The sequence below is a fragment of the Tyto alba genome, unplaced genomic scaffold, assembly GCF_018691265.1.
Source record: "Tyto alba isolate M040663 unplaced genomic scaffold, T.alba_DEE_v4.0 Super-Scaffold_10, whole genome shotgun sequence".
NCBI classification, from domain to species: Eukaryota; Metazoa; Chordata; class Aves; order Strigiformes; family Tytonidae; genus Tyto; species Tyto alba.
This window is the reverse complement of record NW_024881262.1, coordinates 25,267,494-25,290,835: the sequence shown is the minus strand read 5'-3', so window position 1 is coordinate 25,290,835 and position 23,342 is coordinate 25,267,494. Positions and strand designations below refer to the sequence as shown.

At 41.4% G+C, this 23,342-nt stretch overlaps 1 protein-coding gene across 1 annotated transcript in view; it reads right to left on the bottom strand.

Moving 5' to 3' along the window:
* The window catches only part of ARHGEF4 (Rho guanine nucleotide exchange factor 4), a 221,864-nt gene extending 198,780 nt beyond the window's left edge, over window positions 1-23,084 (bottom strand). Inside the window, exons 1-2 of the mRNA XM_033001625.2 lie at window positions 23,049-23,084; window positions 7,171-7,251 (exon numbers count right to left, since the gene is read on the bottom strand). The gene's annotated coding sequence lies outside the window, so the exon portion shown is untranslated. The remainder of the gene's footprint in view (window positions 1-7,170; window positions 7,252-23,048) is intronic.
* Between the last annotated feature and the right edge of the window lie 258 nt (window positions 23,085-23,342).

The window sequence follows — 23,342 nt, the reverse complement described above, 5'->3', positions numbered from 1 at the left end:
GAAATGTTTTCCCAAGTAAATCAAAATATTTCACATAATCGCAGTTCAAAAGGTTAGGGCTTTAAAAAACAATGTAAGTAAATCTTGCAAAGTCTTGTGACACTTCACAGTGCTCTATACCTTAGAAGGTTCAGCATGTGCTGCTTTCCAGAGGTGGCAATAGTCGTGGGTAGCCCCTCCCTCCTCATGCAGACCATGCTCTCTGATGACAGGCAAGGCTTTATCAAGGAGTCCCAGCAAGATCAGCAAAGACCTGCTTCCTGCCTGCTGCTAGACCAAAGAATTAATATGGTGAGGTGTGCGCTGGCCATGTGATGCTTCCAGGTTCATTATGAATGATGCTAATGGAAGCATCGTAGCATCTTTTTAGATAGACTTTGGACAATCAGACTCACCTGAAAACAGATACATCCATTCCTGCTCAGATTTCAGAACAGCATGTTTATCACAATGCAAAAACTATCGCACAGTCCTAAACTGCTAAGCTGCACACTGAGCATACAGTTGCCCCAGAACATCTGTCATACGATGTCTCTATATACTCAGCTTTTGCAGTGTAGGAGTTCCGTTAGTTTTGTCTTCTTTTATTGTCACTTGCATTTTACTCATATCATAAGGCCTTGTCAATGTATTCTTTATTCTGCCTGATGAAGTCCAACAGATATTTGCACTTGTTGAATGCCAAGCACAAAGCAATAGACAAAATTACATTCCTGACCTACAGCTGGCATTCACTGTCTTGCCAGATATTTGCATTGTTGAGTTTTATGTAGATTATTTTCAGTCTGGTAAAATATTATGAAGTTTGAGTGAACAGAAACAGTTCAGGTAATCATAAGAGCTCATGTACCTATCTATGTCTATTCACAGTAAGATCTTTTTAGATATATGCATTTGAGATATTTCAGATAGTAATTTTTCATATACACCATGGGCAAAGTGACATCCTAGTCACTGGCCAAATACCCAGGCTTGTCACACTGACTTTAAGAGAAGGATGAAGTCTTGCCCAAGGCAGCTGCAATTGCCAGAAAACAGAATGTTCACTAATGGATGTATACAGCTACAAACTAAGCTTCTTAAAATTTTAACCTGCCCCCCAAAATTTGAAAGCTTCTAAAGCTAAGAAGACAATTATTACACCTGGAGGGACAAAAACATTGATTCCTCCTCCTGGATACTATGGGACTCCAACTATTTGCTGACTCTTTAATGGCAAGGCAGAGTAAGATATGATTTATGTTCACTGTTATGTTCTGCTATCAAAACACTGAACATGTCCAGAAGAGCCCAAATGGCAGGATGTTCCAACAAAGAATGACAGAGAATTGAAAAGGGATACCATAACCAGGTAACTACTATTTCTGTTCTTTGAGGTAAGCAGTTGTACAATAATGGTGGAATTAAGCATAGCAGGGGAGAAAAAACAACACAGGAACTTGCTAAGTTTACCAACTGAATATTCTCACTGAGACACACATACCACAGAAGTCCATGTACAGTGTCATAACTTTTCCAAGAACAGAGTCCTTGTGCTTGAAAAGCCTGTAAGTAACTCAGGGAAAAGGTTTGGAACAATAAAAATTGATTTCATTTTCCAACCTACAAGCCTCTTAATTTTTTGGCTTCCCAAAAGAGCTACAATAATTGCATTGACTGAGACCTTAGAGCAACTTTCCATAACAAGAAATGGAATATCTGAGAAAAGCTGACTGTGAAGTAATAGTAAAATAGTTATGACATCTCCAGAGAGAAAAACTGGATCTGGATGATCTAAGCAGTGTAGAAAGAGATGCAGAGCATTATACACTTGAATGAACTCACATTTGCCAGGCTGTTTTGTCTGCACAGCTCAAAGAATCCAGACATGAATGCCAGTAAAAGAAAGGGTGATGAGACTCTCTGGCTAAACACCCTGAACAGCAGCACTTTGTTAGACAAAACGCTGAAGATATGGCAAATCTATATTCTAAAATGGGCCAAGTGTAGAAGATTAATTGCATTTTATTTTTTGCCAAACATTGCTATTGAATGTTTCAGATCCCTTCAAGAGTTCAAGGCATAAGGAAAAGAAATTCAACCACAATATCTCATGAAAAATAGTTTTAAAATATTTTTACAGTAATGGGCCAAATTTTACACAGTGTATGTATAAGACAACACGAATGTTTTGGCTTGCTTTTTCCTATTCACTAACACAGTGCTATGTATTTGCAAGTTCAAGCTTGCACACACCCATCTGTAAGTACTAAGCCTGCTTTAATCATTACTTCTGCTCCCATCCACTGCACTGGGCTTATCTTGCAGAAGTAACCTGCAAAAATCACTTTCCATTTGGCAGTAAAAAGAGGGAAGATGGAGATAAGGGAAAATGCTGCCCCAAAAGGTGCAGTTCAGGCAAGAAATGGAAATGTTTCAAACTTGGAAGATGTCACTGCATCCCAGTCATTATGTTGTTTGTGTATGCCTGGCATTAATAGCTGGACTGAAAGCCTGCTTGATTGTCTATGAGTTAGCAGTAAATCAAGGCAGGACAAGAAGCTTTCTTCTGAGTCATTAAGGGTTAGCTACCAGTTTAATAGCCTGCCAGATGCTCCCTTTGGCTTGCACAAAACCAGCTTTCTCCTATGAAGTATGATACGGACTAAAAAAAGGTTCCAAGGAAACACTCGTGTGCTTGCAGAAGATACCAAATCAGAAGAGCTGGTTTTCTCAGGCTGTCAGCTATACACGGAACCATTCTGGAGACAGCACTCTACTGACTTACAGGGTAAGTCATTCCTTAAGCCCTTTCAGTCCTTGCTGTTTAGTCAACAGGCTTCAAATCACATGTACTAAAGCTCAGGTGAGTCACCAACATCAAGAAAAACAAGATTAAGCCTGTCATATCGCATCTGCTCCATGAACACAAAACCAGTTGCACAGCTCCAGGACAGTGAAAGCCACAGAGTGTCACGGAAAGAAGCCAACTTCCTTTTTGCTGTATTCACCATTTGCCATCTTTCCTTCAGAGCAAATTCATTTTAACAGTATTTTCTCGCTTTTTTCTCACCTGAGCTATGTGCTGGTTTTTAGGAAAATTTCACCCCAACAATATTTTCTACAAATAGATGTTTGCTTTAGTTTACACTTCCCAGGACAGCGTTGCTACATCAGGAAAGTAGCATGCTGTTTCATGTCTTGACAACACTATGCCAGCTATTAAAATAATAATACTTAGAACTCTTCTACCAACTATTGTGCTGAACTACTGTACAGTAGAAAATAAAGGCTTTCATATATTTGACCTAAGTCATTCAGGATTAAATTAATTCTGGATACTTCCATTTCAAACTGGGAAAACTGATTCTGATTTGCAAATTGACCAAGGTTGTACATGCACCTAGAAAAACATCTGTGTCCTCTCACTGTCTCATTACATTAAATACCTTCCAATCATCTAATGCTAGGACACCTTCCTCAAGTAAATAAATCCATCTTAGTTGTGGATAACTCTTCCGTTGCTCTAAATCTGCTGTTTTGCTTGAAATCTGCAAGCAACTACATCTTCACTTAGATGATACCTCCAAGTAAGTCAGTATACTTATTTTCTAATGAAGGCGACTTTAGTGGAGCAGTAAAGCTATCTGTATTACACATTTCTATAGCCTAATCATTTTTATGTCAGTAACCACAGTACAGCTTTTTATAAGGCTTTTTACTCTCCTACCAGTAGTTCAAACCACACCTGAGACTGATTTACTTCCATTTTAACTCCATGAAAGCCTTATCTTAAGTAATAGCACTTGTGCTTCTACTTCCAGGGATCCCACTGTTTTGTAGGTAATAGCCACTGAAACAATGACTAGGAAAAGGAGGATTGAAAAACAATCTAATTTCCTCCACAACCTTTTCTATATCACATAAGCCTATGTGGCACATCTCATCTTTGAGCTATCGCTGAAGTCCATGCCTTCCATTTCCTGAAAATCAATGAAAAGGATACAAGGATATGAGATATAGTTTCAGCATATGTAAATTTTAATGTAAGGTTCCATCCACTGATGATCAGCATTACCCCAGGAAAATTCGTTTGCTTAGGGAGCCCTAAATATAAATGAAAGCATAGTTCCCACAGGAACCCTAACTTTGGTAAACCATAAATATCCATGGTGGGTTTGAATTAATACCTAATTTATTTTTGCAACGAGAGGAATCTGTAGAGACTGTATCAGCCAAAATTTTCAAACAGGAGTACTAAAGACAGGCTCTTAAATCTATACTAAGTAACTGATCACCTCAACTGTCATTTCAGTTCACTTTTAGGTCCCCTATTTTCAAACAGGGATGTTTAGGATTTTAAATATAATGTGCAGCTCTCACCAGGAACAGTCTCCTACTCCATTCTTGAGATGTCAGAAATATCAAATAGTCCTTTTGAGCTGAAGGGATTCTCAATGCTGTTTGCAAGATCTCAACTTGCTTACAAGTCAGCACATCAGCATACTTTGAATCAGGTAGAGGAATTGAGCTGAAGCGGTTCAGCTTCTGAAACACTGAGGTCCTCACCTTCCCAAATACCTGCTATACCTTTCCAACAGGAAAGGATCATCAGCTCTCATGTTTAAAGCAAACAGAAATTACTTCATTATGTGAAAAAAAACACATTTTTAAGACTGTTTATAAGTAGGCAACTCACTTTCAGCTAGAAGCCTTCTATAACTGGTTTCAGATATACACAAGCTTGTTTTACTACTTAATTTCCCAGGGAGCAAGCAGAAACATTTAATATCCAGGATGTCTGAAGAATGGTATTCTCTCAGACAGGAACTCTATGAAACCAGTTTTACCATTCTGTCTTTTGAAAGGTAAGTATGTATAGGGTGTTGCCTGATGTTCTTGTTCTTGTTAGGAGAACACAGAGAAGGGGACACATTTATGCATCTGCAGCATGAAATTCCAGAGTTTGGCAGAGTATTTCACATGTATTAAACTGATAGAGAAAATTGCATGCTGTTTAAATTTCAGTCAAATGAAGAGACTGCATATTAATCACTTTAAATTTGTGCTTGCTAGAAAAGGACATAAGCTGGCAAACAGGCCACTGACAGCATTGGCTAGCAAGCTTTCCTCTTAACCCTACTCAGAATTAAGTGAATAGGTTTATTTTTCATTTTTAGTTGTGTTCTGAATTGGGCTTCTTCTCAACTTAAGCCTTCCTCCCAAGACTCCCACACAGAACCACACACAAGTACAGATACAGTCCTTTGACTTGCTTCTCCCTAAACAGAGCAATTTGCTTTATATGAGGAGTCAGTTTTAGCTACAGAGGAGACATTTGCAACAAGAGATGTGTGAACTCCTCCATGGGCAGGCTTGGGAAGGAAGGGAACCTGGCAGAAAGGAGCTTCACTGGCCAGATGCTTTTATGGTCCTACTTGCTTTGCCACTTTCATTGCCTTTTTGTTTGTTAGAAAGTTAATTTATCGCAAATTGGAAGAACAATACATAAGATGTTGTTTTAAGTCTCTTTTACAGCTAGGAAGCTTTGCTCCAGTTTATATGCCACACTTTTGGGAGCATACAGACAAAAGGCAGATTAGACGAAGCAGGAAACATACACATATGGAAGCTGGGGCACTTTATGACTTTGGAAAGAATGGAGATGTAATACATAAGCAACAGAGAAGCAGCAAACTGGGAGACACTAGACCAAGCTTTTAAGCAGAACAATTATGTGAAAAGACAGAGCAGCAACAAGCCGTGTCATAGCTGTTGCACCTCCCTTCCACCTCTACAGTCCTAATAACTAAAGAGTAATGTTCTCTTTTGATCTTTCTCATTTCAACTGATCCTTTATTATACTATGAACAGTAGGACAGTTTCAATGTGAAGGGAGAAGAACAGTCCTGCTGCAAAAAAGTTCAACACATGGTTAAGCTACGAGGGGTGTGGAGGAAAAAAATGAAAGGTAAATGTCCTGGGTTCTGACTGAGTGTTGTAACTACTGAGCTATTGTACAGAAAGTGAAACCACCATCACCTGACAGGTCTTTTACTGTATGCAAAGCCCAACCCCATAAAAATATTGACCAGATAAAGCACCTCAGGTAAGATGAATAGAAGAATGTCTAGTTTACAAATTCCACTATATCCTGAAGAACTGATGAACTTACCGAGCAATCCCAGCTGCACAGTAACTGAGCAGAAGTTCTGAGGATTTATATCTTGGACTTGGGTATTTATTCCCACCTAAGACTTCTCTGGATATAGCATTTGATTTCTACTCTCCCAATTCCTCAACTTTTCCTCAAGGATGATTGTGCCTCCCTGAATTGCTATAATGGAACAGCAAACACAAAGAATGCAAGGCACATCTCCTGTGACACTGGTGGCGCACAAACTATATAGAAAGGTGTGAGGGCTTTGTGATCATTATTAACCCTCATAAAACAGGTCTACATAATACCAGGAAAACTAATTAAATGAACTAGTAAAACTAGCATCAAATAGGGCCCCAGGCACAAGGTCTGAGACATTGACTTATCCAAAATCAACTCTGTTTAATATGAAAAAATAATTCCATTTTAGAAACTCATAATTTGACAGAATCAAACAATAGTTAACTCCCTGTAGCTGATAATCATGCATAAAAATTTACATTGCTGCTTTGAGCTTTTGAGCTGTTGTTATTGTACATATGTGGGACACAATCTTAGGAAGGGCTGAAAAACCTTAGGTTGCATTGTCTTCAGATGAATCATTAAATTACATTCTGTTATACTGTATATGATACTTAGTGCAGTGTTATATAATTTAAAAACATATCATAATTCAGTATAACACATAAGATGAATGAGTGAATTTACAATTGTATACTTGGTATTGTCAGAGCCTGGTAGAATGATTATGCTATAGAATTAGCATTCCATTAAAGGATGAGCCTGAAATGTCTTTAAAGACAGCTGTAAGGACTACAAACTGTCAGCTGCTATGGAACATGTTGAAATAGATCTTTTTCTGCACATTTTCTTGTGATGCTCAAATATTCTCACTTAAAGAAACCAGAATTTGTTTTAAACTAGTAGAACACATATGATTAGTTCCAGTCCCTGCAGATACAAAGAGCCCTTCTGACTATACCATGAATGAAAGCATGTTCCCAACTCATATAGGAGAAGTGACTCTGCACCTGGATGTGGAGCTGCCTCTCCTCAGAAGCACTCTCCTCAGTTTCTCCAGCAGTCCTTCTTACAGCACTTCCTTGGCACTCCTGTGCAGAGATATAGGAAGGAAGAAAAAAAAATTAAAGAAATCAGACTGACGTTTAGGGAAGGAGTCATCAGTACTATTGCTTTCAGTTTGCCTGTCAATGGGGAAAAAAAAAAAAAAGCTTTCTTGAATTAAGTGAAAACTATGCATATAAAATAAGGCTAACGGAACATCACTCTGTTTGCAAAATCAAGCGCTCAAACATTAAGAATCACCAGAATTAAGATTACTGTGTGACAATAAAGCAGTTCTCTTATGTATTCAAGTGCAGTCTTTAGTTATATAACATAAAGGATTTTTCACAGGTTCCCTGCTTCACTCAACACAGGAATGGACAATAGTCACTTAATACTTGGCTTTATCATAATTGTTCAGGGTACAAAGAAGAGGGAAGAAGCAACTGTGATAGGCACCAAAATGCCTCTCTAGCTTCGTGTGCTGTGGAGAACTGAGGGCATGCTGGTGGGGAAGAAGAGCACAGCCCGTGCTCCCTTGCCAGCAGCCAGCCATTGCATAAACTGTGCCTTCACTTGGCTACCACTGTGGATTTCCAGGAGGAGAGAAGTTTCTGCTGTTTATAGCTCTGGCAACTCACAGGAGCTCACTTCCTCACTAGTGCAGGCACTCTTCTGCATGCCTTAGAGGTTAACTGGTTCTTCTCTTATCTTCTTATCCCTCCACTCTTCCCATATCCCATCTGTCCTCAACCTATAGCCATCTGGAGAGATAATGTTGCTGCCCACTGTCTCCCATGTTTGTCCCAATCATCAGACAACAGCCACACAAATCAAGAAGGATCAGGGGTATGTAAATGTGAGGTTCCAAGTCAAAACCTGAAAAGGTGGCAACAAGTGTCAGAATGCCTTCAGCTCTGAGACTACATAGCCCCTCTCAGTCAATGCAAAGTCTTAATTACAACTTTGGAAATAATGACAAACATTCATGTTTAACATGAGTGACACCTCCAGAGGGAGAGGAACTGGTCATAAGTAAGGTTTTGCTATCTTTGTGGAAGATGAATACAGTGGGTGGAGCTCCTTTATCATCTGGCCTAAGAAGAAAGTCTCAGTGTCTCACCTATCATGGAAAACTACTTCTGTGAGCATCTGATGAGGGTGAAGATCATGCATTTGGGTTTCCATCTTTCAGGCTTGTACTGTGGAGATGTCTCACTTGGTTTGTTTATGCAATATGATTGTTTACGACTAAAACATGAAAACCTTAAAATGATATTTCAATTGCAAGCATCATCAAGCTCCAACTTCTCCCAAGTCCAATTTATTTCCAAAGGAAGAATTACTGCTTAGTGTAGTAGAGACCTCACTGACTTCAGCTGAATTCAACCTCAACATGAGACAGAGGAGCAAATTTCTCTCCTCAGAAAAAGTAACAGTATACATAAAAGGGAAAGTAAGTGAAAGAAACTGTGAAAGAGAGAAGATGAAAAGCAAGAAACAAAATTAGACGCAGTTTAGTCATTATGGAGTGGTCAGAGCTACTACTTGTCTCTATTTGAAAAACATTGAATCTCTTGTCTCAGACTTCAGTGATTATCTGGAACTTATAACAGTAAAAGCACACATCACAACCACAGGGAGTGTGGGATATGCTAGCACAGGCGGATCTCAAGTCTGGTAGCTGATTTCCTACTGCACTTTTCTTTTATCACAAGGGAAGGCAAAGTAAGTACTTAGCACAAGTAGTTTTGCTTCATTCCTTATATTCTCCATGTACAACTACACCAGGAAGCAGCACTCACTTATTTTCATTTGTGATCCTACAGTAGTTTTTCACCATAGGCTTTTTATGTCTAGACACCAAAGTGGCTCCATACCATTCATAAAGGGAGGAGATACAGTGCTGAGCTCTCTGTAAATAGCTATTCCCACCTTAGACTGCAGAAAACATGCCAGATCTGCAATGAATGGAGCTCAGGGATAAGTTGATCACAAACACATCTTTCTGATGCATTATTGGATTCTTAAAGCTTAGTCCTTTGCTAATTCAGGAACACAAATAACTAATTGTACCGTGTCGAGCTCAGATTACAGCTGAGGATGGTTCCCGTGGGCAACTGGGAAAGAACACTGACTTTGCTTTTATTGTGGGAAGCATTCCCTAAGTGTAATGCCACTGGAGATGGCTGAAGGGGATTGCATCTGGTTAGGGAGGAAATTACAACCATAATAATTAGCAACAAATTAGCTGCTGTCTCATCTTGAGCCAGGCAAGCCCATCACATTACTTTTACCAGCTGCCCTCTGGTGGAAGAAGGTTCTGAACAGGCCAGGTGAGGGCCACAGGTGGCTTCCACATTTCTGCTTCATTTCACTGGAAAGCGGTTATGGATGGGCCACTTGTGAGTTAAGCCAGGAGGGACCAAATTAGGAGGAACAAACTCTGAGCAGATAACCCCTGTCCAGGGGCCCGAGAGCTTTGCTAAGCTGAGTTAGAGTGGTTGACGCCCCTTTAGCGTAGCATCTCTCTTTATGTGGTGACCTTGTTACTGACAACTGAGTGGACAGCACTTGCTGTATGTATGTCCAAGAGTTCTACAGTTTTGACCAGAATCATGTTTGCAAAGCTTTAAGGTAAGGTCTCCATGTTAATTTAAAATGGGTTCTCTAGTTGCAATTACTATAGTATAATAATTAAATTGAATTTTCTCTGAGTTTGGCTACATGCTGGTATTATTTCACCTTCAGACTGGGCAGCTCTATGCTTGGTGGTCCAAGCTCGAGTCACTCACCAGCCCATCCCCATCCTCCCTGCACTGGTGATGGATGTGGGGTTGTGTCTCAGGAAGACTGCAGAAGCTTGATTCAGAGTAGAGGATTTGACAAAAAACAGAATGGAAACCCTGCCCAGAGGCATGCCAGGTCTGCAGGTGAGAGGCACAGCCATGCAAGGTGAATAAATGGGTGTTCAGGACAGAGCAAGGATGGGTAATCAAGCAATAGGCTCAAACTTAGCATAGAAACATTTGAGGTGAGGCATCAGGAAAAAATTCTAAGCTACAAGGTCAATTAGACCATGGAATAATCTTCTCTGAGAAGTGGCGGAATCGCTGGAGTGGTGTGCGCTTGGTCTAGGTGAGTCACTTGGGATGTTTGAAGGGAACAGCTTGGCACTGGCAAAGGAGGTGGGTTTGATGGGGCCAAAGGTCATTTTTCATCTCTGCATTTTATGGTTCTACAAATTTTTGCTCTGTTAAAAACAGGAGAAAAGAAGGGGAAAAAAATAAATAAATAAAAGGAGCCAAGGCCAAGCAACAGAGAGGAAAAAACCCAGCAGCCAGGGGACTGCTCAAATGGCACTCGACATGGCGGGAGGAATCACAGACTCACTGTGGTGGGAAGGGATCCCTGACTCCAGCTCCCTGCTCCAAGCAGGGCTGGCTAGACCAGCACCCTCCCCGGGTGCACCCAGACAGAGCAGCCCTTTGGCAGGGTCAGCCCAGCTCTTCCACCTCCCTGGAGGCTCACACACCCCATGAGCTTCCCCTCCAGGGAAACCCCCATGAGACTACTGAGCCTTGGTTTTGCTGCTGCAAAGCAGAGGGGAAAAAATGTGCCACTTTCTGTTGGCCTGTGTCAGCATGTGGCTCCAGTCTTGGTTCTTTAACTGCCGTAGATGGGAGAGCACTGTAAGCCTCTGGGTGTGGGAACAGTCTTGGGGTGCTCAGTGGGACGCTGTCACCCCTGTGACCCACCATGGTGCCAGAGGTGCTGTGCTCCTGGAGAAACTGCTGGGGCTGAGACCTGGACCAGGTTTTGGTGCCTGTGGCCCCACGGGCCACGCTTGGCTTTGCAGAAGCAGGGGAAGAGGCTTGGGCCAGAGTTTTGTCCAGGGAATGAGATTTGTGTCTGTCAAAATGATCCCACACCCAGTCTTCCTCCTGCTTAGCAAAGCCACAGGCTGTTGGGGGAATACAGTATGTCTTCTACCTTAGGTGCATCTTAGAAATGGAGAGTTATGTTGTACATGTTTATTGGGGGGACAGAAGGACTGCCAGAATAAAGAGGCAGGTGAGTGTTTAGTTTTGGAGAGGGAGGGCCCACTTTGCACTGTTGCCATCAGCAGTGACACAACTCCTGTCCTGTGTCCTGGTGGTGCCATGTCCCCCTGCACCACCCCAAAGCCCAGAGCTGTTCTGGGAACTGGTGTCCTATGCCCACATATATCGACACCAAAAAGACAGACAAGTAGCACTGCATCTCCTCCCTTTATGAATGGTATTGAGCCACTTTGGCATCTAGACATAAGGAGCCAGTGGTGAAAAATTATTGTAGGATCACAAGTGAAAAAGTAACACAGTCTCCACGTTTTCCCACAGTCCCATAAAACCGGACAGGCAGAACCACATGAAGCCAAGAGGTCAGGCAGCGCTTGGGGAGCGGGAGGAGTGTGAGATATGGGTTGCAGTAACCTCTGTATTCTTGGCCACTCTCCAGTCACTTCTCGCCACACGCATTTGTGTGCATGATTAGTGTTCTTGCAGTCTCTGAATGCAGGCCAGATAACATGTTCAAAACTCTTCATTAAAACATAATCTCTTCCTTGATTCCCCCAGTCACACATGCACCCACACAGCCCCAGGCTACCTGATTGCCCTTCCTGCCCAGACAGCGCTAACACTCTCCCAGAGCCGATTCCCCTTGGAAGGAACCGCTTGTGTCACACGTGCTCAGGATCAGCAGGGAAACTCTGCGCTTGGCCTAATTAGCTGTAATGGAGGGGCAGAGCAAAATCCAAACCATGTGCTTGGGCCCTCCTCTGAATTCAGTGCGAGCACTTTCACACTGACCTGCTGGCTCCTCCACCCGAAAGCTTTGGTGCTCAACAGTCTCTGCATCTCTAACAGCTCCCTGCGTCCTTCCACACGCCCCTCCCCAGACACATGAAGCCTGGCTGGGGGTGTGGGTAGGGCTTTGTTTCCTTTCCCTATGGTTTTACAGGGCTGCCTTTCTTTGCTCCCCTGCATTCGGAGGCACTGGGCATCCCTGGGGTTGTGGGTGGCTTGGGAGTTTCAATGAGAGAGATTTATTACAGAAATAAAAGAGTCCTGTTTGACACAGACTCTGATGATGATTTCCAGCAGTATTTCCTCATGAAAGTACTGGAATGCTTTTCACAGAGAATGGATTTCTAGTGCATTACTTTCATGAAGGATTTCAGTAAATTGCTCCTGAGATTTAAAACACATGGAAGTTTAGCAGTGAAGAAGTAAATACTATACTTGTCTGCCACACCTTCTACCTGACTAGAGGTGGGATGAAGATGTTCAGATTTGGTCCTTCCAAGAGCTTTATAACCACACTATGAAGTGATAACGGCACTTAATGGTTTGTATTTCAGTTTTTCATGTTGGTATCATATGGAAATGTTTCAAGTAAGCTATTCCCAGGCATTGACACAACATGTTTTAAATCTACACACATAATTCTATAACATATCAACAAAATTCCCTGCTACATTTAGACCACAAACATGGCAAGAATACAGAGAAAGGAGAGCATATTTTTCACCACATGTTTTCAGCAGAACCAAAGGGCATGACTCAGTTTCCCTTCAGTCCTCAGGAGCACAAAGAAGCCTGACTTGCGACATGAACAATAAAATGGACTCAAGTCCCACACTCACAGCACCACCACAATGAGTCCTTCATTAGCTGGCACTTCCCGTCAGACTGTTCAAGGGGACACAGGTTTACCAAACAGCTAATCCTTGATAATGAAAGGTTTCCAACAAAGCCATCTTTCCAGGGAGTCTGGGCACTTTCACATTAGCAAGAAGTGAATAGACGAAGTGGTTCAGGAAAGGTGCCAAACAGTAGCTCATACATTGAAACACAAAGACCTGCAGTCTAAAGGGAGCTAAAGAAAAAATACAGTAGTGTTTTTTTGAGTTGTTTCTTGTCATCATAGTTACTTTGTTCTTCACTTTCTTTCATATTATTTCATTAATAGTCTTCAAAATATAAAATATATACACATTTGTCTCTTAAATTTCACTTGCAAATATAAATCTGTCTCTGCACTGCCTTATCCCACTCTCCATGTGAGACAGAGGTTTCCTCTCTTTGCTGTGGGCCTCTTCTGGACATATGCCACTTTTCTTACTATCAGTCCCTAAGCAACTGTAACACCATTGAGTGCTACCCCTTCATTTCCTCAGGGTTTTGTTTTATGTTGGTATTTAACAGGGCAACAATTGGATCTTTTCCTTTTGGGGTCTTTTTTAAGAAGGCTTTGTTTAATCAGATGCAATTAAACATTTAAGATCCAAGATAAGTATTTTTCCTTTAGAATTGCAAAGGCAGTGCATATTATTTGGATTTGGGTAAAGAATGTCTGGATTAACATCAAAACATTAATAGAAGGGTTATGGAAACAGCTTTTCTTTTTGATAGAAGGACATGGCAAAACAAATTCAGGGTGGCTGAAGAAGCAATTCACAAAGGCAGAGAAGCTGTAGGGTGAACAGATTTGAGGAAGGAAACACAAGGTGTATATAACCCGCAGTGCACAGGGGAGCTCTGGAAAGGACCCTGCCACTGCCGTCCACCTCCCCTGCAACCACTGAAGGGAGCAGGAGGAGAGCACAGCATGCGTGTGTTGTACCTTCTCGTAAAAGAGAGCAACACTTCAGCATGCACAAAGCAGTTCTGGCCATTCCTGACTTATCCATCTCTCTCTTTATTTTTCCTCTCCAAGGCAATATGAAGGAACCGTGGACTTCACTGGGAGCACCTGCCTCTGTCTAGTGTGTATGGTGGGGCAGAGAAAGGGAGCTTGTTGGGATGAAGATAACCGGTATAACCCAGCACTGAAAACCCTTGAGACAGAACTAGGCTGACACCTGATGGTTCAAGTGCAAGTCTGAGGATGATTACACTGCTGCTCATGCTGGTTTGTAGATAGACAACTCTACTTCCTGTGGCAGTCACTTTAAACAAGGAGCTTTTATGTCAACACCCATTTGGGTATAATCAGTTTATACTCCAGCAGAATTAGCCAGGTCATGATTTCAACTGAGAAGTCACTGGCCATGCTGCCGACGGGCCATGGGCCACCTCGGTGCTGGTGGCCACCGAAGGGCAAGCTGCCCTTGAAGCCCTGCAAGCTGCACAGGGATTTTTCCTTGTGGCCTTTTTCTGCAAAGTCCTTGGGACTCTTATGCTGGCAACCAGCCAGCACTTTTCAGGTCCACATCCCCCATGTCCCTGCGCTCCCATCCATGCGTGCAGACCAGCAGTTTGCAATATCTGGAATGTCTCTGCTTCATGACAGAGATGTACAAAATTGCATTAGTGTTTTGACTAAATACAGCAGAGAGTAAATCAGGTATCTCGGGCTGGTTGAGAATGACCCACAGTCCAACCAAGATGAGTGTATCCTTGCCTTAAAAGTTCAAGGCAAGTAAGTGAGACCTGGGTCTCCATTCTTCTACAAGATTCTCTACTGGAGGGAGGGGGCAGGAAGAAAAAAAAAAAGCAGCATATAAATCACTTTAAAGATCTAGGGACTATGTCTGGGCAAAGAATGTAAGATAAGGCTTATCATCAGAGCAGTATGATTTCTACAGCCTATGTGAAGTTGAATATTTGCTGTATTGGAGTCCTCTCCTTCTTGTTTATTTGTCACAGAAAACTAATTGAACCAAAGAAATTATATCATTTGCTCTTCTGGACTAAATGAATGGATAATCCTCATCTGCATTTGGCAGGCTAGCACAGACCATTCTCCAGTCTTGACAGATATTACATATAATGGTCTCTTTTTTGTTCAGCACCACTGTCCAAATGTTGAAAGAGTTTTACACATTATACTCTGTTACTAAAAGAAAAAAGCTGAACTGTAACTGAGGTTTTCCATCTATGCATCTCTGTGCTCTGCTAAACAACAGCTTGTTCCCTAAGAGGCAGGACTGATGAAGCCTGGTTTCCTACCGATTTTTGTCCCCTAACATACCCTCTACTCACCACAATAGCTCTGTTCCCACCCATACTCCTTACGTATTGCCCTGTCAATACAGAAACGCTGAGTGGCCAGATGGGGTTTGTCAGTAAAAACACACATTAGAAGAGTTTCCTCAGTAGAAGCACTAATCTGGATGTTCCTCATTTATTCAGATGCTGGTGCTCGTGAAACCTGCACAAAGCTTTGATACTTCTACCTCTCTTCAATTTGGTTAAAAACTGTCAGCAGTTTCAAAAGTTACATGCAGGGAGACAGACAGACATAGATCTCTCAATCGCTTCACTCCCTTTGGAATTACGCTAAAAACTTACTAAAAAGTGACTCTTTGAGTTCTTCAGAACTATAAAAGATGATCCTTTGCCATTTCAGAAGTTAGAGTGTTCACTCAGATACTGGGTACAATTGCATTCCCTCACTGCCTGTTTAGGGATAGTTAGGAATCCAAATAACCCACTCCTTTCACAGATGTGATGGTAGCAGAGGTTAAGTTTCCATGGATCAGTATACATGTAAGGACAGAAACACATCCATAGCCTCCAGAGATGCAGATTTTGATAAAAAGTATTCCAACCCCACATGGAAAAAAATCCTACTAAACTCTGAACGCTCAAACATTTTCAATGAGTGTCAAGAAATGATTGGGAAGTTTGAAAGACCAGAAGGTGGTGTATAGTAAAGTGTGTGTGTTGTGCTTGGCATGTAAGTTAGAAAGGCTGGGCCATCTCAAGTACATAATACCTTAAACTAGCTGTTGGAGGAAGAGTGCACTGAATTCTTGGGGATTCTCTTTGTCAAATGACTGAGGGAGTTAACTTTATACACCTTCATGTATTTGCTGCAGTATCTGTTGCAGTACCTCAGTCTGAATTTATTTGTTATGCAGATATGCCGCAGACATCAGCATGTAATGAATAAACATAAAGAAGGTATAAAAGTGTAAGTATGCTCACCAGATACAGACTTATTGCAGCAGAATCTTCCAGGTCAGTGCTGCAAAGTGTTGCAATCAATTGTCCTAACGAAATGTCTCAACAATGAAACAGATCTAGGCCTTCTGAATTACCTTTTATCCTTCAAAATGTTTCCATCTGGATGGTGATGATTAAGCCTGGTTTCCTGATACATCTCATGGTGTACACTACTCCAGAAATGTTTACTGGACTGTAAATCTGTATTTGGAAAGCAGATTCCCTGTTCTCTTTACAACATAGTGTGAGTAATTGCACAGACGGTAGCTGCAGTATACTTGCTACAAACAAGCAAATAGCATATGAAATATATGCTTTAGCACTTCATCTTCCAAGGTTTGAGCTCGGTTATTCCCTATTATAATTTGAAGTACCTCACATACTTTTACATACATGCTGTGTACAGTCCCAAGTCTCACAAACTGTTTCCCCAAGAAAACATGGTAAAAATAACAGTTGAATAGCTCCATGTATTTGACTTAAAAAGCAATATATCCTGCAGAATATGCATCTTAATAATGATCCTCAATCTGCACTGATAGTCCCCAGTGGGAACTAAGAGTGGGTATGAAATTATTCATCAACTTCACCTAACCAAGAAATTTCCAATATTCCATTCCTCACTGTTTCTGCTTCCCTGAATGCAAACCACAGACCAAGTTTAGTTTTATTTTAAGGGGAGGCTGAAGCTGATAATCTTGAGTCACTGGGGCAACAGGTAGAAATTGCAGAATCCACATACAGTGCAGTCATACTCCTCAGCAGCATGACTTGCAATGGACCCTGACACCTAAATCCAAAGCTAGTGGACAAATTCTGATTTGAAATCATTCTGGATCAGGTGAAGCACCTGATGGGAGCACAACTTCCCCAGGGGCCTGTTCACTTTGTCACCTGAAAGAAGACAGGAACTGAGTTCAGGCAACAAGAAATAAAAGTCTGGACTCCCAAATTAGCACAATATTGAGGGGATGAGGGATGTCTTTAAGCCATGCACTTTGCCCTCACTGAGGGACACTGAGATGAAAGATGAAAGAACAAGTTAGGCTCCATACTGCTGCACAAGTGAGTCTTGCTATAGACTAGAGAGTGAGAAAACCACCACCAGAAGCAGGCACATACCATGAAAGAAGTATCTTTACAAGCAACCTAGTGCTCTTTATTTAGTGCCTAGCACAGCCACCAACAGACATGTCAACACTAATGTACAATGGGGATACTGAAATGCACTTTAACCCCGTGCTGAGCTAGGAGAAGCTAGGCCAGGTTCACCCTGAACAGGAGTTACTGTTTGCATAACCTGCAACAATGGGGAACATTTCACAAATAACTGAAGAACGTCAGAGCAGCGATACGTAAAGGGAGTAGCCCTGTGCTCCCCTTAGGCTAACACCTTGTCCTCACTGACCATAAGCCCAAGGGTTTACAAGACAGTTTCTATAGGAGGTGATGCTCTGCACCAAGCAGGCAAAGAAGACACTGCACAGAAACAGTTATAACAAAAAAAGAGGCTACAGCAATACAAGCTCAAATGTCATGCTGTAAACAAGGGCTTACTGTTGAATATATCTGCCTTATATCTACTACTTTGAATGAATGTCAAGGAAAAGCCTGGGTGTGAGTCAATCTAAACTGAAAATATTTATAAGAAGTAATATTGTGGGTTGCTTTCAATCTTTGGGATACATTCATTCCTAAAATAAAGGATAGACATTATACAAGTGTTAGGTTATCTGTATTCAGCTCCTTTCTCTGTCTCAGACTTTCTGAATGACCTTGAACAAATAATTCACTGCATCCACCCCTGTCTCCTTTTACTACATCACAAAAGATACTGGAAGACTGAATTCATGGAGAAGGCACTCAGACACCATGGTGATAAATTCTATACAAAAAAAAGTTCTATACAAAAACAGTACAGCCATATTTAAAGGAAAAGATAATGTTGTCCTGACTTTCTATAATAGAAACTATATCCTCTCCTGAAAGGCCTCGTCCTCCAAGCTCTTTTGGTTTTTGTTCTTTACCATAAAAAATCTTTAACATTTGCAAAGTAACAAGTTCTTTTTTATCATTCTTTTTTCCTTCTTTGCAAAGGACATAGTCATCTTCTAAGTGCTTCTTTACAATAAAAGTTAACATAAGTTATCAGAAAGCTAATGGTGAGTTTATTACATACCAATGCCACATTTAAATTGTTTGGGCAACGACACAAACTCATTCTCTTGACTGCAGAGCAAGTATCTGAGAAGTATAATCATTGCATACAACAATTTCACCTGTCATTTAGTAACACTTATCACCAGAAAGAGTGTACTCTTTCTGCAACAGCTTTGAAGTACCAGAATGAAAGCAAGTTCTAACTGCAGACAAATGAATCTAGAATCTCTCTTCGCTTTCAGAGGTTGTACTGATGGCAAACAGTGAGTAACCTACATTATGCTTCATCAACTCAGGAGAAAATACTTGCACAACTCCAAAGTGGAAAGCAACAGAGATCTGTAGCACCTTCACAATCACAATTCAGGTAACAAACACACAAGACAGATTACTTAGCGGGCCTTTTTACTGGTATTTAATCAAAGACAAAAAAACCCAGAAGACAGTATTTGATGATGCAGGGTAATAGCTCACCTCTATCTAATAGAAATATATTTCATTTGTAATGTGAAATGCTGACTTTTGCACAAATGGTTCACATAGTCTGCTGCCTGGGGACAAGGATTACTGAAAATACTTTCTGGTCAGTCATTTTAAAGACAAGTACACAGCAGGATCCTAACTGGCATACCTGCTACTAAAGTCTGCATGGCCTCCCATACATTTCAGGGATGATGGAGTTTTATTATTTCCAGACAACAGTATATTAATTTTTTTTATGGAGTTCTCTAATAAAATGAGGTCCATATGGGTTCAGTGACCATAGCTATCTCCAGTATGAACAGACACACTGGTTCAGACCCACACCAAAGTAGTCTGAAAAGTCTGTAGACTGTTAGCCACATGACATACAGTTGCTCTGGGAATCTGCAGAGCCCAAAATATCAGCCATTACTTCACATCTATGCTCCTTAAGGGAGGGATTTTCAAAAACACAAGAATGACATTCTCACCAAGAGTCTTCTTGATCTTTCAAAATTTTATTCTACACTCATGAATTTCAAAGGATATTTAATTTGCTACACTGCAAATATGAGAACTCATGCTCTGCACCCACCACTCGTGGAGGTCAGTCCTACAGTTATTTTGACTGTATGATCACACTGACATGAGATTTTATAAAAAGTCTTTACGCAGTTAATCTCTCCGTACCTCCTTCCATGTTTGCTGCCAAGACAGAAACACATACTCTTTCTCCACTAAAAGCCATGCTTGAAACAAATGCAGGCTTCTCATATTCAACATAATACATACTCAGGACATCATTATTTCTATGAGATCTTTCTTTTCTGTGTGCAGCTAGAAGGCACAATCTGCATAATGAAAATCCAGGAGGAAAAATGTGAATGTACTCTGTGGTTAAATTTGACTTGCCAAACACAAAAGATGGCTTCATAGGCATTTCACGTCTCTTTGGAGTTTTTTCATACAGTGTTTCACAAAGACGTTACTGCTCTTTAACCCACTGGCTGTCACTGCACCCCTGAGAGGACTCTGCTTCCCTAAGAACATACTACATCCCAAAGCACAAGTGGTATGAACAATAAGAAAAGGACATACAGAAGACTGATGTTTGTGCTGCATCAGATAGATTTGCTGGTGATTGGTGTGAGCTGTTTGGTCCCAACAGGCTAACTTCCTTTACTCTGTCTGCTGCAATAGCTAGAAACACATTCAATTCAGTATTTCCCTCTAGGACCGCAATGATTACTACAGGGTAATGTCAATATAAATGGGACAGAGAGAGTTCTGCCTAATAGAGGAATGGGAACAGTATGCTCTCTGTTAAGATTTCCTTTGTAATACACTGATAATATTCTCTGACCAAGGCATAACATTAGTCCTTCATCTCAACCTTTAAATACATCTCGGGTGTGTTAAAGACAGCTGAAAGCCAAACTGCATGTAAATGATGTCTATTCTGAGCTTATTACAAAACTGTGAGCGATCCTCACCCTTGAGTAGCAACACAGTCTTTTTGCAGAAAATAGCCAAAACCTTAACTAATGTCAGTGGGCTGACAACTGACACCAGAAAGGAAGTACTTCCTGACAAACAGGATGGCATGTGGAGTCACTCTTCTCCCAAGACAGGGACTGCTCCCTCTCTGTCAGCTGAGGAACTGTCTCTCCATTGTCCACTTTACTTTAACTCCTGATTTACACTTCACCAAACTTTTTCTGGCAATCAGACAGATCCATTGTGTCACATGCCTTGATCAGGAAAACAGGGAGCTGGCAGGAAACCCTCTTGGCTAAACAAACCCCACTTAATGCCAACTTGACATTTTTCACGTCCCTGTCATCTCTGGTATGTACTAATGACTGGACAAGATCAAATTGCTGGCAATGGTCACAGCGCTGGCTTCTGCCTTTGGAGACATGGGCTGCATCATCAGCACCTGACAAGCGACAGCCCACTCTGTGAGATGAACCAAGACACACCAGTGCAAGGTGCTAACCAGGTACAGCCTGTGTTTTGTTCCATCAGCAGCAAATACTGCCATCCACTACAGGAGTCCCACAACATTAATGCAGTCTCTGGCTTTCTGTTCCCTAGTAATATAGCACTTTGTATAAAATCAGAAGCAGACAGCAGGTCTGCTCTCCATGCAGCAACAGCTCCTCCTTCAGTGCCAAGGGCAGGAGAAGACAAGATGCTCACCTTCGCAGAGTGAATAACTTCCACTGTGCTTTGACTTGCATTGTTGGATCTACTCCTGATCAGACAGAAGCATCTAGCTTGAATTTAGGGATGCCTTAAATCCAAGCTGAGACAAGCAGGATAAAGCTTGAGAGCTATTGTCTTTCAATCCTCTTATTACAAACAGAAAGTTGGACACTGAATTACTACCCATCAACTGCAAGTTCAATTTTTCTGTTAATGAAGTCACACTGTAAGGTAGATGGTCACAGCACAGTGCAGTTTCTGCTCTTTGGAGAGGGCACTAACTTGAACTGAGCAGCATAATGGAGATAAATATTGTCTTCTCTGCCACCTGCCTTTCTTTTACCCATCTGTCTCTTAGCTCCAGCTGCCTGTTTCCCCTCCTCTGAGACCTCAGACCTTGCCTTTTCGACCTGTAATCTCTGCTGTGATTATTAATGCTATATTTACAATCAAAGTAACCAAATCAAATGAACCAAAACAATTGTTTTAGTAAGTCTTTTGTATCAGTCTGTTTATCTGGCATCTACTCTATCAGTCCTAATAAATTTGAGTGTTTAGACTTGCTTATTTATCTCATGATTCTCTACTGCTGTGTTGATGACTGAATACACTCTTAGGCAGACAATTTACATTTAAAAGGAGAGACTTTGCTATGATTTTTGCCAGACCAGCTTCAGGGTAATGGGCAGGTATTATCCCACACAAACCTCACTGGCCTCCCCTCTTGTGTTAAAGAAGAATTGGCTGTGTACTGCACATGGGCATACTCTGAGCAGAGCACACCAGCAGATGAGGGCTTGCACCATGTTTTTACTTTCCCATGAGCCTCCCTGTTGATTTGCTTGTGAATAGCATGGCTGGCACATGAAACCATGGCTCTCCCCTTCTGTGTAAGAGGTCAGACAGGTCAGCTACAACTGTGTAAAAGATGTCAGTTATTTTCTTCAGTCACAGGAGATCAAGGCTCAGCGGAACTCATGCAACCTGCCTAAGTCAAATACAACAAACACTTCAAGTGCCACAGCTTGCAATCATTAGAAATATTCCAGAAATTAAAAGTACAAACCTGGTATAAACAAAAATCTGGCAGCGGGGAAATCACCTTCTTTCCAAAGACTGTTTTGACATTTGATGACAAACTATTCAGATCCTGAAAGGGAACCTCATTTCCATCCCAGTACTCTGTCCTCTTGAGAGCCTGGGATAGGGGGGTGGAGGGGGGTAAAGGGAAGAGACTGAAAAATGACACACACAGGGGGAGTAACCTTCCAGAGATAATCAATGGCTTCGTAATGAGCAGCCGACTCTACTGAATATTGATTAGCTAGTGCTGGCAAGGCTCTGCTTGGGGGAGGTCAGCACTCCTGCCAGCTGCCTTGTGTGAACACAAAGGAGGCCTCAGCAAAAGGCAAATTCTCAATGGCAGGTTTTATATGAGAGGCACCATTCAGGCCCTCAGTAGAGGAAAAAACCCCAAAAGTATGGCTACAGCACTAGCAAGCACAAAGCATCAGCAGTCCTGCAAACTTTTGCTATTACACTGTACTGTGAAGTGCAATCCCAGGTCTGCCTTAATAAACTTGTTTTAAAGATTACCACTTGCAAATGTGCATGATACTATGAGTTGCCACAGGTTCCTCTTCCCTAAAGATTTCACTGACATGTGAAATTGGATTCTTTCACAGACAACTGCCCTCAGAAGCTCTGTCCAACATTACACCTCAGGACATGCAGGGTATGTGTATACATTTCAAGGTGATACCATATGCCGATATCGAGGCCAGCTCTAAGCACACGTCATGTACTTGAAGCAGCACAGCTGTGTTAGTACTCCATCCCTCACATAGTACTCTCTGTTCTTACTGTCCCCTTCAATAAATATGATTTTAGTTTTTTAGTATATTTCTTTTTTCTAGAAATATTTAGATATTAATTTTATGATTACAAGCATTGGTAGATACACACAGAACTCATACTGCTGAGGAAATTAGAGATTAGTGAATAAAAGGTTATCCTACCTTTTTAGAAGCAGAGAGTCTTTTCTCATAGGCTTTCTGTGGAAAACGAAATTGTAACAGTCAGGAAAAAGAGATCTGAAAACTGTTCTTTAAAAAAAAAAAAAAAAAAAAAAAAAAGAATAAGAAGAAAAGAAAAAAGTTCCAGTTCCCGCCTGGTGTAACTCATCTGACTTCAGTGGGGCTGTCCCAGGGTAGATTCGTCCCTCTGTCTTTGCCAAAAAGAGAACAACAGGAGCCAGCCAAAGGCATCTGCTTTTGCATTTCCTCAGTGAATCCGTTCATTATACTCTCCTG